Raw genomic sequence first — 13,728 nt, 5'->3', positions numbered from 1 at the left:
ATCCAGCACAAGATCCTCAGTGGGACTGAGCCTCTAAACCCCTACTGCCTGCTCCATTGTCTCTTCAGACTTCACTTACAAAGCAGGAACCCAAAGAGAACATTGTTAAGAATTTCAAGATGGCAACTGCACAGTATTCAACTCTAAGCCCTGGGCCCTTCTGAGAATGAGGCCCTGGATAGCCATGCTGGGCCCTGCACACAGCCTGCAAAGCCAGCCCAGACAATAAGTGAAATGAGATTTTGCTGACTCTAAAACTGACAGAAAACTTACTGACTAGGCCAGATGTTGAAGGAACCTGTTAGCCAGCAGGAAATGCTGGTTTAATGTTGGTAGCTTTGGGAAAAAAATAAAAGTTTCTATTTATACAGCAAAGAGGTAAGACTCCTCAGGCAAATCAGTAACATTTACATTTCTTCACAGCAAATTTTAATGTGTAGTAATTTGATTCTTCCCTTCCTTCATCCCCTTTCCCACTTTGTTGCCAAGCTCTGGTATTTTTGCTTTTATTTTTTTTTTTTTTGTAAGTTTATTTATTTATTTTTGAGAGGGGTGTGGCAAGGAACAGAGAGAGGGAGAGAAAGAATCCCAGGCAGGCTCTGCGCTGTCAGCACAGAGCCCCATGAGGAGCTCAGACCCTCCAACTGTGAGATCATGACCTGAGCCGAAATCAAGAGTCAGACGCTTAAGCAACTGAGCCACCCAGGCGCCCCTAATATTTTCTCTTTTAAACTGTCTCTGTAGTTCTTTCTGCCTTCAACATCATCACATTGCCCCATGGTACCATGCTAGAGTAGACTAGCCCTGGAACAGGGCACCAGATAACAGACCTTCCCCAACCTGCCCACATTCCACTGCTGGGCAGATCTGTGCTCTAGCAGCTAACTTCAGCTCCTGCCTCTGCCCCTTACTGGATTTTTCATTTCAGGGAAGTTACATAGCCCTTTTGTGCCTTATGTTACTCACCATATAAGCTTATTTGAGGATTAAATGCGGTTAATATGTATAAACTGGACTTTACCCTCCTCTTTGCAAATCTAGGCAGGCCAGGCTCCTCTCTGCCAGGATATAAGGAATAGGGCATTTTATAATTGAGTATAATTTAGTAATTTTCCTAAAGTGCAGATTGCCTGGACCTAATAGATGGTTTCTCCAGCAGTGCTGCCTGCTAAGATTTAGTCTCATCCCTCTTATATGGGAATATAATGTTTATCCATCAAGAAGGCTTTGGGCTGGGGCCCAGAAGTGCTGTAACGGGCCAGAGAAGGACCTTAAAAGGACAAGAATGGAGAAGCCCAGGCGATAGATAAAATCAGAATTGTACCCAGTGAGACACTTTCATAATGTCCAAGGACACATAAGGCAAGCCACTATTATTTTAGATACATATATATATTAGATAATATATGATGTATTTTATAATATAAAAAAATATGAGTACAGTACAGAGTTGCTCTTATAAGACAGGTTTCTCTTTTTACTTAATAAAGTACCCAACAGAAAATCTTATTTAAAGGACATTCTTAACATATTCGAGCATTTACACCAAGGACACTCAATACATGTTAGAATGCAGAATATTTGAACACATATTTGGAGTCACAGATAGTTATAACAACAACAAAACAGAAGTCCTTAAATCAGTCCTTTTTTAAGAATTTGAAGGAAATTTGTAAAGTAGTTCAAGCCTATTATTCTATTAAAGTGGTTATTAAGGGTTAGTGAGATAAGTAACTTGCCTAAACTAGGTTATGATAGAAGCAACTATCACTGAGTCTGCTGCCTCTGGAGAGAGTCCACATTCACTACCCCCAAAGTGTGTCAATTGATGTAGACAACTATTTGACATGATTGCTAAATTTATACATAAATTCTATATATAGCTGACAACTATTGAACAACACGCATTGACCCCACATGCAGTCTAAAATCCATGTGTAACTTTTGACTCCCCAAAAAACTTAACTACTAATAGCCTACTATTGACCAGAGCCTTAATGATAACATAAACAGTCAATTCACACGTACATATTTGTTTGTTATATATGTTATATACTGACTTACAATAAAGTAAGCTAGAGAAAAGAAAATGTTAAGAAAATTATAAGGAAGAAAAATATATTTACAGCACTGTATGGGAATTATTGAAAAAGTCTGCATAAAAAAAAAAGAAAGGAAAAGTCTGCATATAAGTGGACCCATGCAGTTCAAAATGATGTTGTTTAGTGATCAACTGTATATATCTCTTAGGGATGTGAATGTTTAATATATTGTATGTACATAGTCTTCACATGTATCCTTTTATATTTGTTTTATGTTGTATATAACAATTGCAAAGAAATAAAAATTTTCTGCCTCTGTATTGTAAGAATATATACACTACATATACAATATATAGAATAATATAGACATACCTGTTCATGAAAGACATATGATGTAAATTACTTACAGCACTTAGCAGGACACCTTACACAAATGACATACTTGATAAATTTAAGAAGTCAGTAAATTAAAGTTAACCCTCTTTCACAGATTTACTGCTTAGAGGAACACCAGAGAAGTAGCAGAGGGCTCCCCAGTCTCCACACAGGCCCTACTCCACTTCTGTATGCTCTGATAAAAAAATGGAAATCCAGGGACCCCGAATGGCATGGCCATTGTTACATGGCATGTTAGTGCTAGGACTACAGCTAGGGCACAGGTTCCCTCACTTTAAACACAATTTATCATTTGGAACTTTTTACTTCAAAGACATTCTTGATTATCTTTTCTTAGGAAAGCATTACCTTTTCTAACTAGATTGTAATCTCCCTGAGGGCAGAGATAGTCTTTTCTCTTTTTGTACACCTGCTTCCCCCACCAACACGCATACAAGACTTTGCTCATGTTATTAATTAATAAAGAGGTTATGAGGCTTGGAGAGCATGACGGTTTTAAAACCTTCCATAAAAAGTTGGAGGCTAATTCCTTCCTTGAATACAGGCGACCATAGTGACTCGCCTCTAATGAACATAACACAGCAGAAACTATGCTGTATGCCTTCTGAGTCTGGGCTGGGAGAGGGAATACGGCTTCTGCCTGGCTCTCACTCTCAAGACACATGCCTTAGGCACCTCACTGAAATGCAAGAAGACCATAAATCTCACTTAAATCTTGACAACACCTCTAGAAGTTTAATGGTACTATTATCCCCACTTTGGAAAGAAAGAAACTGAGTTAAAGAAACAGTCAGTTCTCTAGGGTCACACATCAGACCAGTTACATCTGACCCTTCATCACATACATATTTCCTCTAATGTTAACCTCAATCATCCAATTAAGTACTCTAAATCTCAGTTTGGTCATTTGTAAAGTAAAGTGATTATAAATAATCTGCTTGCATCACAGGATTCTCACAAGCACCAAAGAGGAAGATAGGCAAAGTTATACATTATAAACTAATCTACAGTTAGCACTTAAATTCAGCTAAATTTATAATCATGGTTGTCAAAAAGGCTTTCAAATTAATAAGTATGTAGTCTGTTATTATTTCTGACCTATTTCTTATAAAACTCATAAAAGCAAATTAATTTCAAAGATCTATGTGCTATGTTTAAATGAACTTGTCAGAAAATACTATTTCTTGAAGCATGATGAAAAAGCATCTTTAGTTTCTGATGAAGGCTTTAATTATTCAAACCCTCTGCAAGCAAGAAATAACTCAGAGCAGTAGTTTCCAAAATTCGATCTATGGAGACCTAGAAGTTCTGCCCCTGGAGCTGTTCTCTTTATATCTATATCGTACATTGATTGCAGAAGTGAATGGTATCAATGTATGTTGGTTTCCGGAATAGAGCTGATAACTTTTATTAGAGTCTCAAAAGAATTCAAGACCCACAGAAGGTCAAAAGCCACTATCCTATAACATAGAGAAATAGAAGATATGTGAAATGTCATCTTCTCCAATTATCCAACTGGGAATTAAACCTGTCCAGCCTATGCTGGCACACCTTCAGAAACGGTGTGTGCCCTTTCCTCAGAACTCCAATTCTGTCCCTGGGGGATTCAGACATTTGGAAAGAAATCATTCTTCTGCAACTTCATGCAACCTTAGGTCTGAATTTCTGCACTTTCCAGCAATGACACTTGGTCCAAATTTTACCACTTGACATTTATCACAAAGCCAAACTCTTGTCCTTCATCCTCACCCTTAAAATATTTGAAAGCAGGTATCATGTTCTCTCCTCTTCCTGATTTCTCTGACTTTCCCAAGTCTCACAGGAGGAAAACTATACTCACAGGAGGAAAAAATATACTCTGCATATTACCAAGTCTACATGGAGAGGATGATTATAGTCCTCCCCATAGGCCCCATTCAGGTATTAATACAACTTAAAATTTAATTTGGATGGAAGTTCTCTGCTTCTCTCATCCCTGAAATGCAGCTAGATCAGCATCAAACCATTTTGCATACCTAGAAAACTGATCTGAGGATTAACACAACAATCTGCGTAACTTGAGCCACAGAACTCAGCAGGTATGCAACGAAGAGAGATGAACTGGGGGAGAGAGAAGTCACAGAGGGTAGGGAGCAGTATTTGAGGCGAAAGGACAGAGAAAAGGGAGAGAATACAGGAAAAGCACTCCCCCCAAAATTAGTTAGAGAGAAAGAGTGGGAACACCCACAAGTGACTGAACAAGAAAGAGAAAGGGAGAAAGGAGAGGGTTTCAAAACCATTAGGACTCTATAAAAAGGGGAGAGCAGCATCAGAAATTCCACAGCTCTATACCTGGCAGTGCTCTGGTGGTAAGGGTGAATCCCCAGCAGCAGGGAGCAAGGTTTGAGGGGTCCCTGGGACAAAGAAGCAGTTCCCTTGATAGGAGGGCATTCAGTAGAGGCCTGACGACCTCCCCACAGGCAAAGGTCCCAGCAGATGCCAGAGAACATGATTGCTGGTATTAGAACAAAGACACCAGGGTGCAGTGGAACCTGGAGCTGGTTGTGTTGTGATTTACCATAGTCCATGAACCACTGCCGCTATTCAATCACATGAACTTATTTGGGGGCAAGCCAGCATCCGGCCATTGCTCAGAGAGACCCTCCCCTAGAAGGCCCCCTGAGGGACAGAGTGGGTCCAAGCCTCAGGACCCTCAGAAGTGAGGGGTTTGGAAACACAGCTCCATCTGAAATAAAATTCAGGGGGGAGGTGCTGCCTGGGAGGCTGATAGCTTGGACATGGACAGTGTAGAAGTGGGGAGTAGACAGAAGCCAGAGACAAAGAAGGGGAGCTTGATTGTGGTTGGTGAGAGCACAGAGTTCTGATGCTAGAGACTGGGAAGCTGGGTGATGCCACTTTCACCTCTCTTGCACCTGTGCATACACGCACCATAGGGATCCACCCCAGTAAGCTAAGCAGCGCCACCTAGTGGAGAACAGAGCTGTTATACCAAGCCCATCCAACTGTGCCAACAAAGCCCTAGAGGATGACCACAAGTCTCTCCACCTGCTTAGGGTACCAACTATAAAGTGCTTCAGTTTGACTTTTAGGGGAAACTGTATGTAATTTCATTAGGATTTCATTCTGTTTGCTGGTCCACCTGGTCCACCTATTCATTTTATATTTTTTCTTTTTCTTCTTTTCTTTTCTTATTCTTGATACAGAAAGAGAAAAAAATTATTTTTATTTTCCATTTTTATATAATTTTTTTGAATTTTTTAGTATATTTTTAATATTTTTGTATATTTATTTTTATTATATTTTACCTATTTCATTTCATTTTACTCTATTTTATTGTATACCTTTTTTTAATTTCTAAATGTTTTCTTACTTTTTTTTCTTTCTTTTATTTGCCTTTTTTTCTCTTTTCTAACAAGCTTCTTTCAACAACCAGACCAAAACATACCTAGGATCTAGCTTCCTTTATTTTGTGTGTGTGTGTGTGTGTGTGTGTGTGTGTGTGTTTCTTTAAATCTTTTTAATTTTCTTCTTTTATGTTATTAATTTTTTCTTCCTCCAAAATGACAAAATGAAGGAATTTACCCCAAAGAAAAAAACAGGAAGAAATGACAGCCAGGGACTTAACACAGATATAAGCAATATGTCTGAACTAGAATTTAGAATCACGATAATGAGAATACTATCTGGGGTTGAAAAAAGCATAGAATCCCTTTCTGTGGAGATAAAAGTAGTAAAATCTAGTCAGGACAAAATTAAAAACACTATAAATAAGATGCAATCTCAAATTGATGCCACAGTGGCAAGTATGGATGAAGCAGAACAGTGAATCACAGATACAGAAAACAAAACTATGGAGAATAATGAAGCAGAAAAAAAGAGGGAAACTAAGGCAAAAAAGCATGATATAAGAATTAGAGAACTCAGTGACTCACTAAAAAGGAATAACATCCAAATCATAAGAGTCTCAGAAGATGAAGAGAGATAAAAAAGGGGTAAGAGGTTTATGTGAGCAAATCATAGCAGAAAACTTTCCTAACCTGGAGAAAGAAACAGACATTAAAATCCAAGAAGCACAGAGAACTCCCATTAGATTCAACAAAAACTGACCATCAACAAGGCATATCATAGTCAAATTCACAAAATACACAGACAAGGAAAGAATCATGAAAGCAGCAAGGGAAAAAAAGTCCTTAACCTATAAGGGAAGACAGATCAGGTTCACAGCAGGCCTATCCACAGAAACTTGGCAGGCCAGAAATGAATGGTAGAATATATATTCAATGTGCTGAATTGGAAAAATATGCAGCCAAGAATTCTTTATCCAACAAGGCCGTCATTAAAAATAGGAGAGATAAAGAATTTCCCAAACAAAAACTAAAGGAGTTCATGACCACTGAACCAGCCCTGCAAGAAATTTTAAGTGGGACTCTCTAAGGGGAGAAAAGATGAAACAAAACAAAAAAAAGACCAAAAGCAACAAAGGACCAGAGAACACCACCAGAAACTCCAACTCTACAGGCAACACAATGGCAATAAATTCATATCTTTTAGGATTCACTTTAATGTCAATGGACTAAACGCTCCAATAAAAAGACATAGGGTAAGAGAATGGATAAGAAAACAACATCCATCTATATGCTGTTTACAAGAGACCCATTTTAGACCTAAAGATACCCTCAGATTGGAAGTAAGGGAATGGGAAACCATCCATCATGGTAATGGTCACCAAAAGAAAGCTAGAGTAGCCATAGTTCTATCAGACAGTTTAGATTTTAAAATAAAGCCTGTAACAAGAGACCAAAAAAAAAAAAAAAGCACATTATATCATAATTAAAGGGTCTATCCACGAAGAATATCTAATAATTATGCCTCCAACACGAGAGCACCCAAATATATAAATCAATTAATCACAAACATACAGAAACTCATTGATAATAACACCATAATAGTAGGGAACTTCCACACCCCACTTACAGCAATGGACAGATTATCTAAACCGAAAATCAACAAGGAAACAATGGCTTCAAATGACACACTGGCCTGGATGGATTTAACAGATATATTTAGACCATTTCATGGTAAAGCAGCAGAATACACATTCTTTTCGAGTGCACATGGAATATTCTCCAGAGTCGACCACATACTGGGACACAAATCAGCCCTCAATGAGTACAAAAAGATCAAGATTGTACCATGCTTGTTTTCAGACCACAACGCTATGAAACTTGAAATCAACCACAAGAAAAAATTTGGAAAGACAACAAATACTTGGATATTAAAGAACATTCTACCAAAAAATGAATGGGTTAACAAAGAAATTAAAAAAGAAATTAAAAAGTGCATAGAAGCCAATGAAAATGATAACACCACTGCTCAAAACCTCTTGGACGTAGCAAAGGCAGTCATAAAAGGGAAGTATATAGCAATCCAGGCCTTCCTAAAGTAGGAAGAAAGGTCTCAGATTCGCAACCTAACCTTATACCTTAAAGAGCTAGAAAAAAAACAGCAAATAAAACCCAAAACCAGCAGATGGGAAATAATAAATATTAGAGCAGAAATTAATGCTATGGAAAAAAAAAAAAGAACAGATCAAATGAAACAAGAAGCTGGTTCTTTGAAAGAATTAACAAAACTGATAAACCCCTAGCCAGTCTGATCAAAAAGAAAAAGGAAAGGACACAAATAAATAAAATTTAATTTGCTTTCACAAATCTATAGATATGAACCAGGTACTCTCACATTCTCGGTATTAAAATATGATATTTCCTCAAACTCCTCACCACCTAGATACTAAATAAATAAATGAAAGAGTGAACAAAAATTAAAAGATCCTGAGGATTTACAGTTAGCAAAAAGGGCTCTAGATAAATGAGGAAATGGCCATTTTATTCTCATATCCCTGAAGTCAAAAAATGGAATCAATAGAAGGATAATTTGGAGGGCTGGAAGAGGGGAAGTAAATATTTATGTAGAACCAAATAAGAAAAGAACTTCCCATGACTCATATAGACATTTAGTAATTTTTTTAAAAAGAATTTCCACCTGTACCACACACACACACACAAACACACACACACACACTCCACACATATACATTCACCTTAATATCACCACCGTCATCATTTCCATAATAGAAAACACTACTGAAGCATTTAAATGTATCTGTTTTTGTGAGTTAAAACAGAACGTTTTAGGGGCACCTGGATGGCTCAGTCAGTTGAGTGTCAGACTTCGGCTCAGATCATGATCTCACAGTCTGTGAGTTCGAGTCCAGCATCGGGCTCTGTGCTGACAACTCAGAGCCTGGAGCCTGCTTTGGATTCTGTGTCTCCCTCTCTCTCTTCCCCTCCCCCCTTCTCTCCCCCAACCACTCAAAACTACACAAACATTAAAAAAAAATTTTAGGGGTGCCTGGGTAGCTCAGTTAAATGTCCAGCTTCAGCTGGGGTCATGATCTCACAGTTTGTGAGCTCGAGCCCAGCATTAGGTTCTGTGCTGACAGCTCAGAGCCTGGAGCCTGCTTCAGATTCTGTGTCTCCCTCTCTCTCTGCCCCTCCCCCCACCTCTCTCTCTCTCAAAAATAAATAAACATTAAAAACATTTTTTTAATTTTTAATAATTTTTTTAAAAACTATGTTTTAGCTGGGAAATAAGGGACAAAAATTGACAGTTTATGGGCAACAAATAATAGAAATATTGTGCCTTTATAAAACTCTTAAATACAACTCTTGGCAATAATAACACTGACTCCTAGGGGAAATTTTTTTAATTAAAAATTAGTATGCCCCCCAAGGTTTCTTGCAATTGCATCTTAATCAAACTGTTCTATCTTCTTTTTCCTTCTTAGGTGGATTTTTCTCCTTCTTCTTTTCATTTCTCTGGTATTACAACACTTTGAGGACTATGTCAAGTTCGTGACCTCCTCTTGCTCCATTAATTCTGTCTTATGTGTTTTTTCCCATAAGCAGTAAGGGATTTGTGAGCATTGTTTCCCTTTGACATTGTTTTACTAATAAATTAAATTGTTTCATTGGCCCTGTTCCCAAAAATATATTCCAGAAATCTCCGTGCCATTGTCCAGGGACAGGAGAGCACTGAGGATGTCAGAGGGCTCTGTGGCTCCAGCCACCTAGTGACTCCAGCCAAGAGGTTAGTGGCACCAGATACTTGGAGCAGCTACAAATTTGTCACTAGTTCTGGCAACCAATTCATATGATATGTTTTGTGCTTTTAATTTAATTTATTTTGAACATAGTCACATGGCAAAAAATTCAAAATATTTGTTTACAGAAACAGTAGCACTATGGACACAGTCACTTGTACATCCCTTTTATGCATTTAATTTTTGGATATCTGTATCATGAAGTAGGAAAGTGGTAGAGAATGGTATCCTGAAAACCATTTAAAAGCAGTATTTGAAAGAGGAGGGTGTTCTCAGCTGTGTGAAATGCTTAACTAAGATGAGGATTGAGAATTGACCACTGGGTTTGGCAAAAAAGGAGGCCATTTACGACTTTGGCAAGAACTGTTACTAGGGAATGGTGGGGACAATACCTAATGAAGTGGATTCAAGGGAGAATGGAGGAAAGGAAGTGTAGACAACTCTGTGAGACAAATTCACCATTGAAAATTCCTAAGGAATTTTGCTAAAATGGAATAGAAAATCGTGGAGGTGTAGCTGGGGACACAAAAGGAATGTTTTTAAGATGGGAGAAATTATAGCTTGTTTGCACGAAATGAGGAATGATCCTCTAGAGCAGGAAGATTGAATGATGGGGGATACAAAAGAGACAGTAATAGGAGCACTGTCCTTCAGCATGTGAAGGAAAGGGATTCAGGGTGACCTAAGGGAGCGCTGGCCTGTGATGGGCGTGCAGACGACTCATCCACAGGGACAGGCAGGCAAGCAGAATGTGTGGGCAGGGAAAATGGCAGATGTGGTCATGGGAGCATGTGAAGGCCATCCAGCACTTACTTCTGCAGTCTCACTTAAAAAGTGGAGAGAAAGGGATACAGGAGTGCTGATGCATAGGGGCACTTGTACCCCAATGTTTATAGCAGCACTTTCAATAGCCAAGCTATGGAAAGAGCCTAAATGTCCATCAACTGATGAATGGGTAAAGAAACTGTGGTTTGTATACACAATGGAATACTACGTGGCAATGAGAAAGAATGAAATATGGCCTTTTGTAGCAACGTGGATGGAACTGGAGAGTGTGATGCTAAGTGAAATAAGTCATACAGAGAAAGACAGATACCATATGTTTTCACTCTTCTGTGGATCCTGAGAAACTTAACAGAAGACCATGGGGGAGAGGAAGGGGGAAAAAGAAGTTAGAGAGGGAGGGAGCCAAAGCATAAGAGACTCTTAGAAACTGAGAATAAACTGAGGTTTGATGGGGGGTCGGAGGGAGGGGAAAGTGAGTGATGGGCATTGAGGAGGGCACCTGTTGGGATGAGCACTGGGTGTTGTATGGAAACCAACTTGACAATAAATTTCCTATTAAAAAAATAATGATAATAAAAAAGCAGGGAGAAGGTAATAGAAAGTTAGTGGGGTGGGGGGAGTGTTCATCTAGAGGAGGAAAAGAACAATTAGACCAGATAACTGGAAACCCTGAAGGCCCAATTGAAGTTAGTGGTTGTTTGTGGTTAAGAATTTAAAGTGAGATAGGTCAGTGTGTTTGTGTTTTCCTCAACCATGTAAATATATGTAAATATATACATATTTACATTTACATTTATAATACATTTACATGTAACCATGTAAATATATTCAGGTGAAATGTTAAATATAACTAGGGGCTGGTGTTCCAGTGTAAGTGGACAACAGTGTGATGGACAGAATAACATGGCTCCCAAGATTCCCTGCCTCCAGGTGTACATGCCTTTTCCTGGAGGGTGGCAGTGCTTGTGGGTATGATGGGTTACCACTCTCATGATTACATATGTTATGTTCAGAAGGAAGAGATTTTTCAGGTCCCTCATCAGTAGACTTAGAGTTCTTCAAAAGGGATTATCCAGGGTGGGCCTGACTAATCAAGCCTTTGGAGAAGGGTTAGGTCTTCCCTGAGCTCAGAGGCTTTTAAGAAGCAAATCCTCTTAGGAGTGCCCAAGTGGCTTAGTCAGTTAAACATCTAAGTTTGGCTCAAGTCATGATCTCATGGGTCATGATTTCAAGTCCTGTGTTGAGCTCTGTGCTGACACCTTGGAGTCTACTTTGGATTCTGTGTCTCCCTCTCTCTCTGCCCCTCCCCTGCTCGCACTCTGTATCTCTCTCAAAAATAAATAAATTTTTTAAAAAGAATCAAATCATTTTAGGGGTGCTCAGTCAGTTAAGCATCCAACTCTTCACAGTCTGTGAGATCAAGCCTTATGTCGGGCTCAATGCTGACAGTGCAGAGATTTCTTGGGATTCTCTCTCTCTCTCTCTCTCCCTCTCTCTCTCTCTGCCCCTCCCCTTTTTTGCATTCTAAATAAATAAATATATAAATAAATAAGGAAATGTTAACACTTTTTTTAATAAAAGCAAATCATTTTAAGAAGTAAACCACTGTGAGTGCTACAGATGCAAGAAATGAATTCTGTGACTTTGGAAGAGGACTCCATGCCTCAGATGAGAAAGCAGCCCGTTGATATCTTGGCTGATTGCAGTGTTGTAGGACCTGAGGAAAGGATTTGGCTAAAATGTGATTGGACTCCTGACTTTCAGAGATAGTGTGATACCAAATAGGTGTTGCCTTGAGCCACTAAGTCTGTGACCATTTGTTACTGCCACTTACAAATCTGAAACAGGTGACAACTGATTATAATGAAGGATCACAGAAACTAAGCTGAGTGGGGAGGGAAATGGGAACATCAGGAGGGTAAGGCACAAAGAGTGTGAGCATCAGTACATTTACTGTTTGAATATCAGTTGAGGGTCTAAAACATGCTATGTGGCACGCTAAGGGAAAGCCTGCTATACACGATATTGCGGCAATTCTTACTGGCCTGAACAGCAGGCTCCATGTGGCTGTAGAGACGTCCTGCAGTCTTGTGTGGTTTGGAGCCACCAAACATGGAGGTGAGGGGGTGGTTCCCCAGAGACGCAGGTCCCGTGCCATGACACTGGCCAGAATGTTAACAGGTTTGCTGGGCCTCCCTGCAGGGACCTCAACTCAGGTCCTAGAGCCACAGGAAAGCCTAACTATTTGACTTGATGCTCCTTACTCTGACCAATTTATTTCAGCTGCCAGTGAGGAAGCATCCTTTGCAAAGGCCCTGAGGAAGGAGATTGGACGGCACTTCAAAAAGACTGCTGGAATGCAGAGACCCAGGAAAAGAGAGGTGTCAGACAGAGCTAGAATGAGAATCTATGTATTTGGGGCAAGACAGACTTCCCTATATCATAGTCTAGGACGGGGCAAGAATACTGTTCTGAAACCCTTAATTAAGAGATGAGGCTTCAAAGTGATTCAAATGGCACCAAATCCTAAGAAGTGCTCTCAAGTTGGAATGGATCACAGGCCCCACTGTGCACTTCTTTTTCCTCTGAGCCCAGCTATTCCCTTTTGCAGTTTCACAACACCACGACTATCTTCAATAATCTTAAGTGGCGTCAGAATGTTCAAAACAAAATTATATTTAATTCAAACAGTAAAACTATCCCATTACAGCTTTTATGAGAAAGAGTAGAGAGTGACAGATGAAAAAAAAAAAAAATCAAAGGCTGTCACAACACCAAAAGGTTAGAAATCATTTGCTCAAACCTTTAGTGAATAAGTGCATAATGAAGTTTCCGATCTCACCACTGTGCAATTGTTTGTGCCCTATAATGTGGGATTTTATTGTCATTTCATGATGTCATTTTATAATGGAAATGATGCAGACCAGGCAGGGTACTTTAGTAAACAGTATTTTCCTTAGCTGTACCGAGGTATCATCTTTTGTTAAACCCTTGCTGTTGTCTTTCAAGAGCTATCCCTTACACAAGGATAAAAAAGAGTCCATTTAGTGTTGACTGGTCTTCACTGTCTATACAACCTGTGATTACAAGGGAACCAGCAAGAACAAAGAGGAAAGACATTCCAAGTAAGAAAAAAAGAAACTGCGCAGCTGCAATATTGCAGCTAAGGTATTGTTTCTAAGTAATCAAGGGAACTAAATTAATACAACTATCATTTTGGAGAGTTTTCTATAAGAGCTAACCCTTGTGGCTGAATGTTACCTCTAAACTTTGTTCACACAAGACTTAGAGGAAGGCTTTCTGACAAGTGCCATCCCGGCCTCCTCGAAGCATGCTCTTCTC

This window comes from Neofelis nebulosa, chromosome 15, assembly GCF_028018385.1.
Source record: "Neofelis nebulosa isolate mNeoNeb1 chromosome 15, mNeoNeb1.pri, whole genome shotgun sequence".
NCBI classification, from domain to species: domain Eukaryota; kingdom Metazoa; phylum Chordata; class Mammalia; order Carnivora; family Felidae; genus Neofelis; species Neofelis nebulosa.
This window is presented reverse-complemented; position numbering follows the sequence as displayed.